The sequence below is a fragment of the Rhinopithecus bieti genome, unplaced genomic scaffold (genome assembly GCF_001698545.2).
Source record: "Rhinopithecus bieti isolate Rb0 unplaced genomic scaffold, ASM169854v2 scaffold_61957, whole genome shotgun sequence".
Taxonomy (NCBI): Eukaryota; Metazoa; Chordata; class Mammalia; order Primates; family Cercopithecidae; genus Rhinopithecus; species Rhinopithecus bieti.
Genome location: NW_016823861.1, coordinates 137,016 through 153,277, shown reverse-complemented (window position 1 = coordinate 153,277; position 16,262 = coordinate 137,016).

The following is a 16,262-nucleotide window of genomic DNA, read 5'->3' as shown; positions in this document are numbered from 1 at the left end:
AAAAAAAAAAAAAAAAAAAAAAAAGGACTAGGTTTCTAATAAATTCACTCTCCAACATGTTCATCACAACCACTTTCAGTTACATTAGAAATATTTGATCACATATTCATTGCTCTTTTACTTTTGTATCTCCATAAATTTATAGTTCATTTCAGGAGGCTGCTATGTGTGCTTGCTTCAACTCATTGGTGTTGAGACAATTTTCCTGACTCACTGAGATTATGGTCCATATGTAGCAAAAGACGTAATTCACAACGACTGCTTATTCTGATTAGCTCCTGTGATGAAAGTTCTAGAACCACTCAATATGAAAATGTAAATATAAACCAAAATATTGCATACAATTTCTGGTGATTTACTTGCCCCATGAAATCCATGAATTCTCCAAGCCATTTCTAAGCAAAGCAAAGCAAACAAGCAACAGGGTATGATCTATAATGAACAGAAACTGAGAGGTTTAGCATTTGGCTAAATTTATGCAATCACTTGAGAGATGATAAACAGAAGAACCTTGGCATTTCTACTAATGATTAAAGACATACTTAGAAAAAAAGCCTCAAACCAGAAAACCCAACCTAATAAGGCAGCTAATGCTGGGTGTCGGTCTTCCTCTACTACTACATAAGAGAGTACTTCAAAAGATAAAGGCATAGTCACTAAAGCAAAATACAAACCCAGTTAACATACCCTTGAGATGGAGTATTTTTGCATGCACCTTCCTCAAAATATCTCTGCTGTCGTCACCCTAATACTTTCTTCATCAAAATAGCATTACACATAGCTTTTTTTTTTTTTTTTTTTTTTTTTGAGACAGAGTTTTGCTCTTGTTGCCCAAGCTGGAGTGCAATGGCATGATCTCGGCTCACCGCAACCTCCACCTCCCAGGTTCAAGCAATTCTCCTGCCTCAACCTCCCGAGTAGCTGGGATTACAGGCATGCGCCAGCACGCCCAGCTAATTTTGTATTTTTAGTAGATACGGGATTTCTCCATGTTGGTCAGGCTGGTCTCCAACTCCCGACCTCAGGTGATCTGCCCACCTCAGCCTCCCAAGGTGCTGGGATTACAAACGTGAGCCACTGTGCCCAGCCTGAGCCACTGTGCCCTGGTCTTTAGAATTCTTTTTTTTTTTTTTTTTAATTTTTGAGACAGAGTCTCACTCTGTTGCTCAGGCTGGAGTCCAGTGGCACAATCTCAGCTCACTTCAACCTCTGCCTCCCGGGTTCAAGTGATTCTCCTGCCTCAGCCTCCCGAGTAATCCTGAGCTAGGATTACAGGTAAATGCTACCATGCCTGGCTAATTTTTGTACTTTTAGTAGAAACAGGGTTTCACCATGTTAGCGAGGCTGATCTCAAACTCCTGACTGCAGATGATCCGCCCACCTCAGCCTCCCAAAGTGCTGGGATTACAGGGGTGAGACACCACACACAGCCTAAAATTCTTATTATGCTGAAGCACATTATATCTCAATACTAGGGTTGACATATTGGTAATATCTGTCATTTTATGTTAATCAGGATAGGCTTATCTATGATGTAGAAAGAAATTAAACCCCAATCTCAGTGGCTTAACTAAATAAGAATTCATTTAATGCTTATCTTATGGATCCACTGAATATCAGTGGGAGGAAGGAGTGGTACTTTGCTCCACACAGCCACTTAGTAAACAAGACTGACAGAGATGCTACCTGTGTTGTAGCTATGTCATCATGAATATATAGTCAAGAATGAAGAGGAAAGAAAATAAAAGAAAAAGTGAAGTATCTTGTGGTATATTTTAAGAGACAGGCTTGGGTATTACTCCTGCTCAAATCCCATTGGCCAGAGCCAAGTCACTTGGCTCCAAAATAAAATGCAAAGAGGACTAGGAAATATCATATGTCAAGGAAGAGGTAATTGAAAGAGTTAGGTGAGCACCAATTGTTATCTCTAAAAAGATACCTATGTTCAATGCTAAATTTTAGAATGTATATATTTTTAAATGATTTCTGATATCTACTTTTGGGTGGCTGACATTTATGCTTCCTACAAGCATGTTCCTACTTGTGTTATCTGTGATATGAAAGTGCTGTTGACCCTGTGCTAAAATTGACTAACAATAAAATTTGAAGAGGATTGTATAATGATGTTAAAAAATCAGAAAATATTTTCAATGACTGGCCACAATATTTTTATTCAAAAATTAAGCTTGTATTTGAAGTGTGAATATTGCCCAAATCCTATTGACCAGAACCCAGTTAGTTGGTCTCAGCGTAAATACAAGGAATGCTGGGAAATGTCTTTCTCTGCTCAAATGAGAACCCTTAAGGGAATGCAAAGAATTTATTAAGAAAAAGAGGTAGCTTTTGGCACAGATAAGTGAGGCAATCAGCACAAAAGTGGCTCATCACACTTACTAACAAATGTTCTGTTACAGATCTATATAATTCATAATGTTTTAAAGTCCTGTTACTTTCAGTAAGAGAAGTGATACATAAATTATGCTTCTCTTGGAACATACCTTTAATTATTTTTAACAGCACTTGTTAGCAAAGTAGTCATTGATTGGATTGATTGATCTAGTTGTAGTATCCAAGGAAGCAAAACCTTTAGAAGAATCAACAGCAGTATGAATAGCACTCTTTCTCAAGCAGATTAATAATCTCTTTTCCTACAGAGTAATCTTGGAAAAGGCTGAAAAATATTTACTTTCCAAAATAATTTTTGTCTAAAATTATTCTCTTACCAAGTTTGAAATAAACCTAGTTTTTCACTAACACTAAAACACATGGTCCACAATGAAAAAATATCAGCCACTTAGACATGCAAACTTGCTTTCTAATTAGTGCACTTAGCAAAATAGAAATTGAGAATATTAACATAGTGATAAGTCATCAACTTTCCAAAGATAAAAAAAGAGGAAGAACTAGGTCCTATAAATGGTTTTGTTTTGAGTTCCCTCTATGATACACTTAGACAACATGGCAGTAAGACACCAGAGGAAAGAAGTGACAATATTTATAGTTCTTCCAAAAAACTAATTGTGCTTAACCATCTGTTTTACTGACCTGAAAATGCTTTGTGGAGTTAGGATAAGTAGAATCTAAATACAACTCATTACAATAAATGTTTTAGAAATCACTGATCTGTAAAAAAATGGAGCCTCCAAGCAGAGATAAGAGCCTTGGTAACTGAGTTTCTATCACCCTGAAACTTCCAGGAACATTAGTGTTCCTCAAACACTTTCTGTACTCTTGAAAAGAAAAGAGGTATACAGTGATATGTTTTCTTGTCTTTAGTAAAATAACTACCTGGTGACTCTACACTTTTGTTAGTTTTTCTTTTCCTCTGGAAAGCAAATGAAAATATTTGCCAATTTACATAATGAGACACATAGTCACAATTTTTCCTAAATGAAGGATATTTATTCTACTAGGAACATATAGATTAAATAAAATAAAAACTAACAAATGAAAGCCTTCATATTTCAACTGCATAAAATCACGCAGCCTGATTTTCTCACCTTTGCTAAAACCAGGGTCCTAAGTGGAGGAATTCTTGTGGAATTTAAAAACTTCTTCTGAAATTACCTGGAGGCCATTATCATAAAAGAGAATATGTTACATTTTTTTCTCCACATTTATACTTTCTTTCTTTCTTTCTTTCTTTCTTTTCTTCTTTTGAGACAGAGTCTCGCTCTGTCTCCCAGGCTGGAGTGCAGTGGCCTGATCTCGGCTCACTGCAAGCTCTGCCTCCGGGTTCATGCCTTTCTCCTGCCTCAACCTCCCGAGTAGCTGGGACTACAGGCGCCTGCCATCACGCCTGGCTAATTTTTTGTATTTTTTGTAGAGACGGGGTTTCACCGTGTTAGCCAGGATGGTCTCCATCTCCTGACCTCGTGATCCGCCCACCTCGGTCTCCCAAAGTGCGCGGATTACAGGCGTGAGCCACCGCGCCCGGCCCACATTTATATTTTCTTAAAGGTGCCAACTGGAATTTTTGAATAGCATAAATTGCTTCATTTTGAAAAGTTTATCCTACACTATTATACTTCTGGGATAACATCTAGATAAAGCAAAATAAGCCTATCTATTCTAAGAGTGGAAGAAAATAGCTAGTTCCCAAAGCAGCCTAGTGAAATTATCCTGATAAAATAAAACTTTTTTCTCTTTTTTCTTTTGATAAGTATAACCACACTAGCTCTGATTACCTTCTTCTAGTACTTATGAAACGTTTTTCTGCCTCATCTGGAGGTATGTTCTTTGAGGAACCTTCAGTATAATAGTCCACCAGTCTGTATCATACATTTCATCTACCCATTACATAAATTAACTATTAGCAAAATTGGTATCTTAGGCTTATGCTGAAGATTTGAAGTTTTGCACAAATACCACCAATATAATCTCCTTTGGCCTAGGAAGGCACCAGTAGCTAGCTACCCTTCTTTTCCTTCAGGACTATGTCAGGATTAAAACCATGATTTAGCATCATATGTGCCTCAGGGAAGAGTGATATGTCTCCTGCTACAGTTGTGGGTGTGTAAATTCTCTCATGCAACATGTATTCTCTTAATTATCTTGAGAAATGTTGGATCATGATATGGTTTGGCTGTGTCCCCACATCTTGAATTATACTCCCATAATTCCCACATTTCATGGGAGGAACCTGGTGCGAGGTAATTAAATCATGGACGCAGTCTTTCCCATACTGTTCTTGTAATAGTGAATAAGTCTCATGAGATCTGATGGTTTTCAAAATGAGGGTTTCCCTGCAGAAGCTGTCTTTTCCTGCTGCCATCCATATAAAACATGACTTGCTCCTCCTTGCCTTCCGCCATGATTGTGAGGTTTCCACAGCCACATAGAACTGTAAGTCCATTAAAACTCTTTCTTTTGTAAATAGCCCAGTCTCATATATGTATTTATCAGCAGCATGAAAACAGACTAAAACAGACCATGACAACTGTTGACCAAGTGGCTCAAATGTACTAAATCACTTTTTTTTTGAGTCTAAACTTATTTTTACCGCATTCTATGCAATTGCAATGACAGGACTCTACTATAGATCCAAACTCAGTTTTGCCCTTAAAAAAGTCTGCAGAGAATGGAAAAAAATCATAATTTTACTTTTATAATGAAGAAATTCACATTCAGAATGCTGTTTAGCTCATCTATAGACACTGAGATTCTTGATAAAAGTAAAACTTTCCCAATCAAATCCAAGAATAGGAGGTGATAAATCTCTCCTCCCCATCCCCGCCAAAATCACAAGTTTAGCAAGGAAGTAACCAAGACTGTTCTTGTATTTTTTAGCCTTCACCCTACCTTAGATTTTATATGGAAAAACATAGAAAAAATGTTAATAAGAGCATTGTTTGCTACATAATGAGTCCATGCATTTCTCTTGTCTTCCCAGGAAATATGTGGGTATATAGTGGGGGGAAAGAGTATCTTCCTGTCACCACAGGGAGACTAACTTGAATAAGGGATGTGCCTTTAAGAAGGGAGACTAACATCTATCCCCTGGCTAGATAATTGTAGAGATACAAAATTCATCAGCAGGCCAACTTCATGTCCAAAGAAGCTGAGAAAAAAATAAAAATCTCATGGAGTGTTCAGCACTTGGAGAGCTCGTAACAACAAGGATGCATACAATTTCAGATAGAGCGTAATAAAAAACACAGATGGTAGGAAGTCTCTAGGTGTTTGGAACAACCTTACCTGGAAAGACTGTGTGGTACATTGATGTGATTCTGGCATTAAAAAACTAAGAACCTCTGGGGTTTTGCTGGGAAGTTGTAGTGGTCAGTCCGCATTATGGAATTCTATAATTTAAAATTACTTTGCACTGAATTAAATCAGCAAATTTAAATCACGGTAATATATAGGGAAAACTCCAGTAACCTATCCCAGTGTTTCCTAATGACCAAACATAAAGAAATACTGATTGGAATTGCTTCCTTTTCCTTTAGCTATTTTAACTGTATGTAGGCTGCTAGTCTATAAAGTGCTTTAGGGCAAAGTCTATGTCCAAATGTGTTTATACTTTACAATGCTTAATACAGTGTTACTAATTCTGTAGATTCTCGGTTAACACTTATTGAGATGATCTTCCATTATGCATTATAGAAAGGTTTGCCTACATTAGATATTTTTGTAGTTATACACAATTTAAAAGGAAAGAGACTGATTGTATCTACCCTGCATAATGCATTGTTTGTGTGTGATTATGTGTATCTGCATGATTGTGTGCACACATCTGTATGTGTGTGCTAGCATTTCGTAATCCATCAATCCTGAAGAGTACTAGTTTCTCTACATCCAGATCTATAGATCCATATGGGATATTACAATTCTTTTTTTTAAGAAGCTTTAATAATTGAATACAAGCCTTAATGTTTTTAATATGTAAATGGAGTGCAATGCCTTTATCCATGGAATTACAGTTGTGATGGGATAAAATGAGCTACTACCTGTATATGCAAAATGCCTGACACAGATTGTGTCAATTAGGAAAAGGAGAGAGAGGGACAACTTCAATGCACTGTAGTGAAAGGTCAGAGATAAGTAGAGCACAGTTTTAGTTTTATGCTGACTTGGTAATCAGAAGTAGGAGATAAATTCATAAAACATAGTTGATTCTCATCATTCTCAGTAGTTGTGCTCTATACAGTCACTGTGAACACTGACCCAGTGAATACCAAAACACTTTACTTGGGGAAAACATAGAATTAGTTCCCTAAAAGCTGATAGTCACAATATTTTTGTCAACCAATTAATGGATAACCTTGCTTGATGTTTGTATTTTTAATATATTTTATTTAACATACATTGTTCATTCATTAACACTGACCTCACAACCAATAGTGCTATATAACTCATGCCTACACAAATGGATTTTCTTTGTAAGGCACATTGCAGCCTTCTTGCACTTAGCAATATCAGATAACAGTTAAGCACTATAGTTGGGGAACATTTTAAAGAGCAAAATCACCAAAATCACAAAAATATGAAAAACAAACCATGAAAAGAATACGTTTACAGTGTGAGAGTTAAAATAAGAACCAGACATTTGCCTTATTCATCAACAACTGAGAATGTGCCTGCCAGGAAACTCAAACTTTTCTCCACTCCTCACACATCCATGAACTGCAAAAATGTCATATGTACTGATTTTGGAATTCCAAATAAATGTAGTTAGTAAGTACATTTGCACATATAGAATCTACAAATAATGAGAATTGGCTATATTTTCAAAACTGCAAATTCTTTTGTTGGTAGATAAATCGAGAATAAGGGCCTCCCTACATTTTATGTAATGCTAGAATGTTCAGTGTCTTATGAAAAGACACACTGAAATGTATCTTCATTAAAATGAAAGTAATTCTCTAATTTTAGGAAGCAATAATGTCATATATTTCAAAAATTTAGACTTTAATTACAGTTGAGTGTGTGTGTGTGTAAGTCTGAGACAGGATCTTGCTCTGTCCCCACGCTGAAGTGCAATGGCATCATCATTGTAACCTTACAGTCCTAGGGTCAAGTGATCCTCCCACCTTAGTGTCCTACAGGCATACACTACCTTGTCTGTCTAGCTTTTACAAAAATTATAGAGATGGGAGTCTTGTTACGTTGCCCAGGCTGGTCTCAAACTCTTGGCCTAAAGAGTTTCTCCCACCTCGGCATCCCACAGTACTAGGATTGTAGGCATGACCCACTGTGCCTGGCCTCAAATTACAGTTTGATATAACCAAGCCACAGTTTCCTAGATGATAGTGTGTTAATCTTTAAAATGCAGAAGAAAGCTTGTCTGAACCTGGAAATGTAACTCTGTAGACCACAAGAAGATATGGAATAAGACATTTACTAACACAATCTATTACTGTTTTTTTCTTCAAAATAAGTATAAAATACTTTTGATGTCTATGACTTATTTAATTATAAGGACATTAAACCTCAAAATGAAAATTCAAAGGTCTTACTATTTGACCACCTTGCCTCCTCATGCTTCCCATTCAAAAGGGCTCATTAAGCCTGCAAAGGCCTCCAAGGGTTGTTCCTGGGTTTTACTTGTCACTTATTTATTTTTAATAAAACATGACAATTGAATTGATTTTACAGATTACTTGAATTTGAACTTTCTCCTACTACCACAGTCAAAACTATGTAAATGATGTTTATATTTAGCACATTGACTTACCAATAGCTGTACTTACAATATATTCTATGGAAAATCATAAGAAAAGTAAAGTCGTTATCTGCTCTCTATTACTTTCAGTGAACATTTATTTGACTATACATGCAATACCAAAAGTCATTCCAACACAGTTATCCACAGTAAAGTTCATTGCTGACCATTCAAAAACACAGCTGAACCCACAACTAGACAATTAGTCTAATGACCCTACCACCTGTTCAACTGTTAGTGGAAGTCAATGATCCTTAATAAGCAGAGAAAAATTCATTCATGGGGAATTTATGCTGCTATGCGACTTCTATCACATCCTTCATGAGGATGAACCAACTAAGCTTTGCAATTCAATTTGACCAAATATTTATTGCATGTCTATTGTTTGCCATACATTGTGATAGACACTAAAAAGCATTCAAAGCTGAGTAGGCTATGTTTCTTCAGGAAACTCATTTTCCAGTTATGGAGATCAGAAACATACATAAAACACGAAAAAGCTGGACAACTTAAGATAATTACTGTAAAAGAAGTACATACAAATTACTGCAGGGTTTCAGAGAGGAAGGAATATGCCATTCTAGGAAGCATAAAATGTTTCTTGGGGCAAAGGTATGTGCACTGAACCTTGTGTAGTTGGAATAATCTCTTTAGCTGGGAAGGCAAGATAAGCAGAGTTTAGCTGGAAGTGAAGGTTTCAGCTTGTGTATTAGAGGTATGTAACAAGAGGATGCTTTGGAAAGGCCTGCAACCTAAAGAGGTGTTTTATGGGAGACAGGGCTGTGAGAGTGTGTATGTGTGTGCGCGCGCACGCGTGCGCGTGTGCATGAGGTAACAAGATTTATTAAAAATTTTATTATGCCAGAATGAAAAATTCAAACTTCAGTCATAAGAATAAAGGAAACTTTTTGAATAGGGGAATGATATAATGAATGGGAGCGGTGTCTTTAAAGTATTCAGCATGGAGCAGGTACAATCAAGTTTAAAAGAGAAAGATGGGAGTGAGGAGATTAGTTTTAGTGCCTTAGTGGATAGTATGTGCTTTATATGTATTTTCCCATTATATGTCCTTAATAATCCTTTAAAAAGTTGCAACAATTATTTCTATTTTATAAAGTCTTAAAGAATTCAAATGAATTGCTCAAAGTAACAGCTACTTAATTATGAGTGAAAATATAAAATATTACATAGCAATGTTATTATCAGCTAAAATATAAATTATGTAGTCTGTTTGGCTACAGAACATGGAAAGCAAAGGGTTGAATGACTGAATACGAAAATATTTTGTAAATGGTTATAATGGCTTAATAAGGTCACTACCTGCCCCCCAAAATTTGTAATTAATTCACCTTGAAAATTATTTCTCCTGTACTTTTCTGATGTATGGAACTTTAGGAGAGATGGCCAACAAAATAAGCGCCTTTACGGGATCTCAGCATTTTTTATAGATAAAGTTAAATATTTTATAATTCTTTGCTTTTTTTTTTTTTTTTTTTTTTTTTTTTTTTTTTTTTTTTTTTTTAAAACAGTCTCACTCTGTCACCGGGCTGGAGTGCAGTAGCATGATCTCGGCTCACTGCAGTCTCTGCCTCCTGAGTTCAAGGGATTCTCCTGCCTCAGCCTCCCAAGTAGCTGGGACTACAGGCACGCACCACCATGTCCAGCTAATGTTTGTATTTTTGGTAGACAGAGTTTCACCATGTTGGCCAGGATGGTCTCAATCTCTTGACCTTGTGATCCACCTGCCTCGGCCTCCCAAAGTGCTGAGATGTGTGCCTGTGAGACACTGTGCCTGGCCTGCAAAAATTATTTTTGTCTTTACTTTTACATATAGTGATTTCTAAGAAGTACTTGCATTTGACATCCTTTGATTTTCTAGGCAGTGAGTGTACTAGAGAGACACTCCAAGGTAGAATTCAGATCCCTGAACTGGGCTTCACTTCAGCATAATCAATAAGTCTTGGACATGTGGTCCAAACAAAACTAGAATAATCACTCACATAGTAAAGAAAAAAAAAAAAACTGTAAAAAGTTTCAAATGTTAAACACGCAATGAACATTTAAAGATAGAACTAATACTTCATTGAAGATCTCCATTCATTTCCCTAATGCTGCACTTTGAGGCATGGTATAGCCTAAAAAGAATCAGATGCCTAAGATAGAGTTTAAATGTATGTGTGTATGTGTGTGTGTGTGTGTGTATGACTTTTGGAAGTCCCTCACTCTGTGTGTATCACCTATGGAATGGGGAATAATAAAAGTACTGTATTAGTCCCTTCTCACATTGCTCTAAAGAAATACCTGAAACTGGGTAATTTATAAAGAAAAGACATTTAATTGCCTTACAGTTCTGCATGGTGTACAAGAAACAGTGGCTATTGCTTCTAGGGAGGTCTCAGGAAACTTACAATTATGGCAGAAGGTGAAGGGAAGTCAGAGCAAGAGAATGAGAGAGAATGGAGAGGTGCTACACATTTTAAACAAGCAGATCTCACAGTAACTCACTATGACAAGAACAGCACTGAGGGGATAGTGCTGAACCATTCATAAGAAATCCACCCATGTGATCCAATCACCTCACACCAGTCCTCACTTCCAACATTGGGGATTACAATTCGACATAAGATTTGGGTGGGGACCCATAGCCAAACTGTATTGTGCATCCTCTGAAATCTAGGTGGAAGTTGTTAAGCCTCCTTTTCTCTTGCATTCTGGGTCAAGATCCAAACCATATCAAGTACTAACCTCAAACCATATTAAATGAGTGAATAAAACTAATTAATACAATGACCGGCACACAGTAAGTTCTGTACAAATAGTTACAATTTTTTTTATAGGTTTTAAGCCATCTGGATTCTCCAGAGCTTTAAAAATTAAGTAATAATCATGGTAATCACAAATACTTGTGTCCCAAGTTAGAAAGGTGGGGTGGAGCACTGTTTGAAGTTGTTGCACAGGTTTCAATTTTCAGTTGGTTGCATGAGAGCTAGTACCTGAGAACAGGTTTATCTAGAAATTAATTCCCCCCCAAAGGAGCCCACATCAGGTATATGAGCTAGATTTTTTGGATTCTCATAAACACTAAATCAGCTGTTCTTTACAGAAACAGGAACTTGGACCAGGTGATGCAAACAAACTCAGAGAGAATCTCTGGGAAGTTGACTACTGAAGACTCTTAGTATTCTTCAAGGAAATTATGAAAGAAAAAAAAATCTAGTACTCAAAAAACTAATCCTCAGGAGATAACAACAACAGCAACAAATATGTTCCCATTAGTATAGTCCTTCCTCTTAGTCATTCTTATTGCCATTGTTTTGTATTGTTGTTGCTGTTCAGCAATTTAGAATTGCAATTTCATTTAAAATGTGCTTTTGGGGAAAAAACTGAAAATTACTATAAAAGATATATTATATCCAGTTTAGGGCCTCTATGACCTAAAGGAAAATATGCAGCAGTTGATAAAATTTCTTTGCATTTTACTGCAGAAAAAAAATATTCTCTAAATCGTCCTCAAATGTATAAGGCCAAATGATCTTAACTGTAACTGTCTAACAAAGCTGTTGAAGTGCAGAGATAGCAGATACTGAAGCATTCATGTTCTCAATGAAATGTTCCTTACTCTTTCAGAATTTTAGCAAAATCTGGAAAACGAAGAGCCTCCTTATGTGGGTGATAAATGTTTATACTACCACTTTCTTTTAAAATTATCCAAGATTTTTTGGAACCAATCTTTAACATCTAAAATAAGGATTATTTTAAAATTTTAAAATCTTATATTACTCATAAGTTAAGCAAAATATACAGTAATTCTATGAAAATTTTACCAGGACACATCAGTTGAAGGAGTGTCCTGTCAAAAGTGATATAATCATTGCCACAGAATATAATTATATAATTAAAAGTGGATACTATGAAAATTAGCCGGGCGAGGTGGTGGGCGCCTGTAGTCCCAGCTACTCGGGAGACTGAGGCAGGAGAATGGCGTGAACCTGGGAGGCGGAGGTTGTAGTGAGCTGAGATTGTGCCACTGCACTCCAGCCTGGGTGACAGAGTGAGACTCCATCTCATACATACATACATACATACATACATAAATAAATGTGGATACTATGGTAGGTAGGATATAATAATGTAAAGAACTTTCTAATAGTTGGAGTTTTCTCATAATTAGATAAAAGGCTAGCTAATTTTACTTAACACTTCTATGTATCAGATTTGTCTTAAATGTTTCATGATTATCTTGCTTCCTGACAACAAAAACCTATAGGGAAAGGACTATGTTACCCTCCTTTTACAGAAAAAAAGATTGAGATGCAGAAAGTTTAATTACTTTGTTCAAACATTACATGGTTGTAATAGCCAATATTTCCACTCAGGTTGGTTCCAAGGATATTGAACAGCTACACGATTTTGCCTCTGAGAGCTTAGACTAGATGAATTTGTCATAAAGGTGTCTTGTGTGTGTGTGTGTGAGAGACAGGGTCTCCCTCTGTTGCCCAGCCTGGAGGGCATTAGCATGATCTCAGTTCACTGCAGCCTCGACCTTCTGGGTTCCAGCAATTCCCCACCTCAGTCTCCCAAGTAACTAGGACTACAGGCGCCCATCACCACACCCAGCTAATTTTTGTTTTTTTTGTATAGATGGGGTTTTGCCATGTTGCCCTGGCTGGTCTCGAACTCTTGAGCTTAATCAACCCACCTGGCCACAGCTTCCCAAAGTGCTTGGATTACAGGCGTGTGCTGTTTATAAAGGAATCTTTTAATACAAATTCCTGAAAAGACAACCAGCAAAGAAAAGAGACTATTCTAAGACTATTCTGGAAGGTCAGTGTGCAGAAAGGATGGACAGAGGAAGACATCTTAGGGCGAGAATGAGCGTTACTAAAGCTATGCTATGATACAGGAGTGAGGAAATACTAAATACTACTACTTTACATGCCAGTGAGAAGTTTTGATAGCATCTGTTACTTCAGAACAACCCCGTGGACTAGGGAATTGTTTTCCCCACTTTACAGATAAACTAAACTTTCTAAGAGATGTAGTAATTGTTCAAGGCTACACAGCTCGTAAAAGATGAAGCTAAGGTTCAAAGCCAAGTCTATCTGATTATAGAGCCCGAGTAACACCAAGCTATATGGATTGAATTATTTTATATGCATAAATTGTTCTGAGCTTCACAAACATCCTTATGAGGTTGTGAAAGGAAAGTATGTTAGGCTCCCAAAATCAGTAAGGAAAATTCAAGCTGGAAACTGCTTAGGCCAAACCTGCCTCCCATTCTATTCAAAATAGATGCATATCTGATTTGCCTCCTTTGGAAAGGCTACTCAGAAACTCAAAGGAATGTAACCATTTGTAGATCACCTATCTGTGACCTGGAAGCTCCCTCCCTGCTTCCAGTCTTCCTGCCTTTGCTTCAAGTTGTCTCACCTTTCCAGACCAAACCAATGTACTTCTTACATATATTGACAGATGTCTCCTGTCTCTCTAAATATACAAAACCAAGCTGTGCCCTGACCATCTTGGGTACATGTCATCAGGAATTCCTGAGGCTGTGTCACAGGTGCGTCCTCAACCTTGGTGAAATAAACTTTCTAAATTTATTGGGACCTGTCTCAGGTTTTCTAGGTTCACAAGATACCTCGCTATGTGCAAAGATGAAGAGACACCTGGGTGTCATACAGTTGGGATTCAAACCCAGGCTTGTTTACGATGATGGGTCAAGTTATATAAAACATGCAATTGAAGTAAACTAACTTCAAAGCAAATTGATCCCAGATAGTATGTATCCTTCATGCTTCATGAAACAACAGTCTCAGTTCAAAGACCAAAAATTCCTTTAGGGTGCTTTTAATAATGAAAAAGTTGTTTATTTCCCTCTAAGACCATTTTATATTTATCTTCTAGAAACACCCAGTTACTGCTTATTGTTGAGTTCACTGAGGGTAGCATTTCTGAAATGAGGACATTAATCAGTACTTCATGTTTTCTTTTGTTTCAAAAAAAGAAAGACAAAGATCCATAAAAACTACACTGTGTTTCTTATGCTGTTTTTCTATGAATTATAAGAATTTCCATCGGAGAAGCCACAATGTCACTACCAACTTGGGGTTCAGATTGTACATGTATATGACATCCTTCACACTTTGTAAAATGGAATACTTTTGTCATATTGTAGCAAGTCCGGGTTTCAGAGTTAATGAGTTTACATATGGAAGAAAGAATGGAGGGAGGTGAGATTAGGTAACAGTTTCTCAATAGTAGAAAAGCGAAAAATGGTAACACTTCATCTTGGACATTGGTGGAAATTTCTGGCACTTGTCAACTTGGGCCTTTCTTCCCTTCTATTTCTGGATTTGAAAGTTGCAAGGCAATGTTCAGTACACCATGCTGTGGCTGATGGATTGATATGTCTCTCACTCAGATAATAATTGGCTTTGGCTTCCTGCCTACTAACAGCTGCAAGAACAATTTAGAGTCTGACCCTGACACTTGACTCCATGTTTCTTTGATTTACTTTTTCCCAGAACAGTAGGAATTTTTGTTGCTGTTCTTCAATTCACATTACAAACAGTGTATGCAAGGTTAACTGATTTTACCTCCCAACTTTTAAGTCCTGTTGAACATTAGAAAATGTCTATAAAATATCTATGCATAAAAATTATTGAAATTTCCTTTCCTAAATGATCAGTTCTTCTAAGTGTCTATTGGATATGGAAAATGCTCTCAAGTTTCCCCCGGCCTCTCAGAACTCCGAGAGACATCACAATGGATCCTGACACTCTTGTTTTCTTGAGCAAAAAGTTGGCAGTCATTCCTAAGTGACTAATTCTGGGTCTATTTATTATCTTTGCTGTAGTTCATGCTATGTATGTAACACACATAACAGACCTGACATAGCTAAACTGAAAAACCTTTGGTTCTGAAATCTTGGAGGCTTAACTGTGTACCTAGAATTAATAACTTTTACATTAACACAGTCGAAGTTTCCTCCTGCAAAGCAGTGGAAAAGTGAGAAAAAAAAATTCTCAGGCACCTGCAGCAAACATACTATAAGGTATGAATACATGACATATTCAATGTATTTTATTACTAAGCAACAATATTTCAAGTTAATGGTATCAGGGTCATATTAAACAAAGAAAGCAAGATCTCTAGAGAAATCACTATAAAACACTAAATGGTTACAAAAATCTACTCTCTGAGCAATTGCATATATAAAATTAAAATCTGTGTGGAACACAACTAAGAATTCTAACAAGACGTTTGAAATAATATCTCTGGTTAAACTAACTGTGGAATATTAAGCTATAGTGGGGACAAAAATAGACTCCAGTGTAGAACTGCTATTTATCTTTTTATTTCATTTATATAAATAACATGCAACATGTGCATAGTTATTCAGTGTAAGATCATTTATGAGTAAGAATAAATATAAAAATCTCTCATGCAAAATAAGATTTATTTCTAACTGTATACTACACAGTACAAGTATTTTATGAATTGGCATAGCAGGTAATAGAAATCCAACTAGCTTGAACTATATTAATGGGTGAAGTCTCTTTAAAGTATTAACTTTTAGAAAATACAAAGACCAAACTCTATGAGCCCCAAAGAAAGGAAAGCTTTTGGTTTCCTCTTGTCACCTTTAATTCAGGCATATCAGTATTGGCAGATGAGTTGCAATTGTGTAATTACACTGACCGCTTTTAATTCTTGCTCCATTTAAAAGGCATGTGATAGTAGCCAAGTTATTTAATCTTTGTGATTATCATTTTCCATTTTTAAGTGAGAAAATAATACCAACTCATAAATTTGTTATGAGGTTTAAATAAAGTAATGTTTAAAGGGAATTTGGACAATGGCTGGTACATGTTAAGTGCCCAACAAATGTTAACTCTAATTAGCTAATAATAGCATCTGCTACAGAAAATTTGCATCAGGCTCCTCATTCATCTGAACACAGATACTTTATATCCCACCAACTCCTGGAATTCTGCATTTGTTCTATATTTCAGTACGGTTTTATTTTCCTATTCTGTCTGATGAATCAGAATCTTCCTTGGGTTCCACATGTGCCAGCTCCTGTAGATGCACA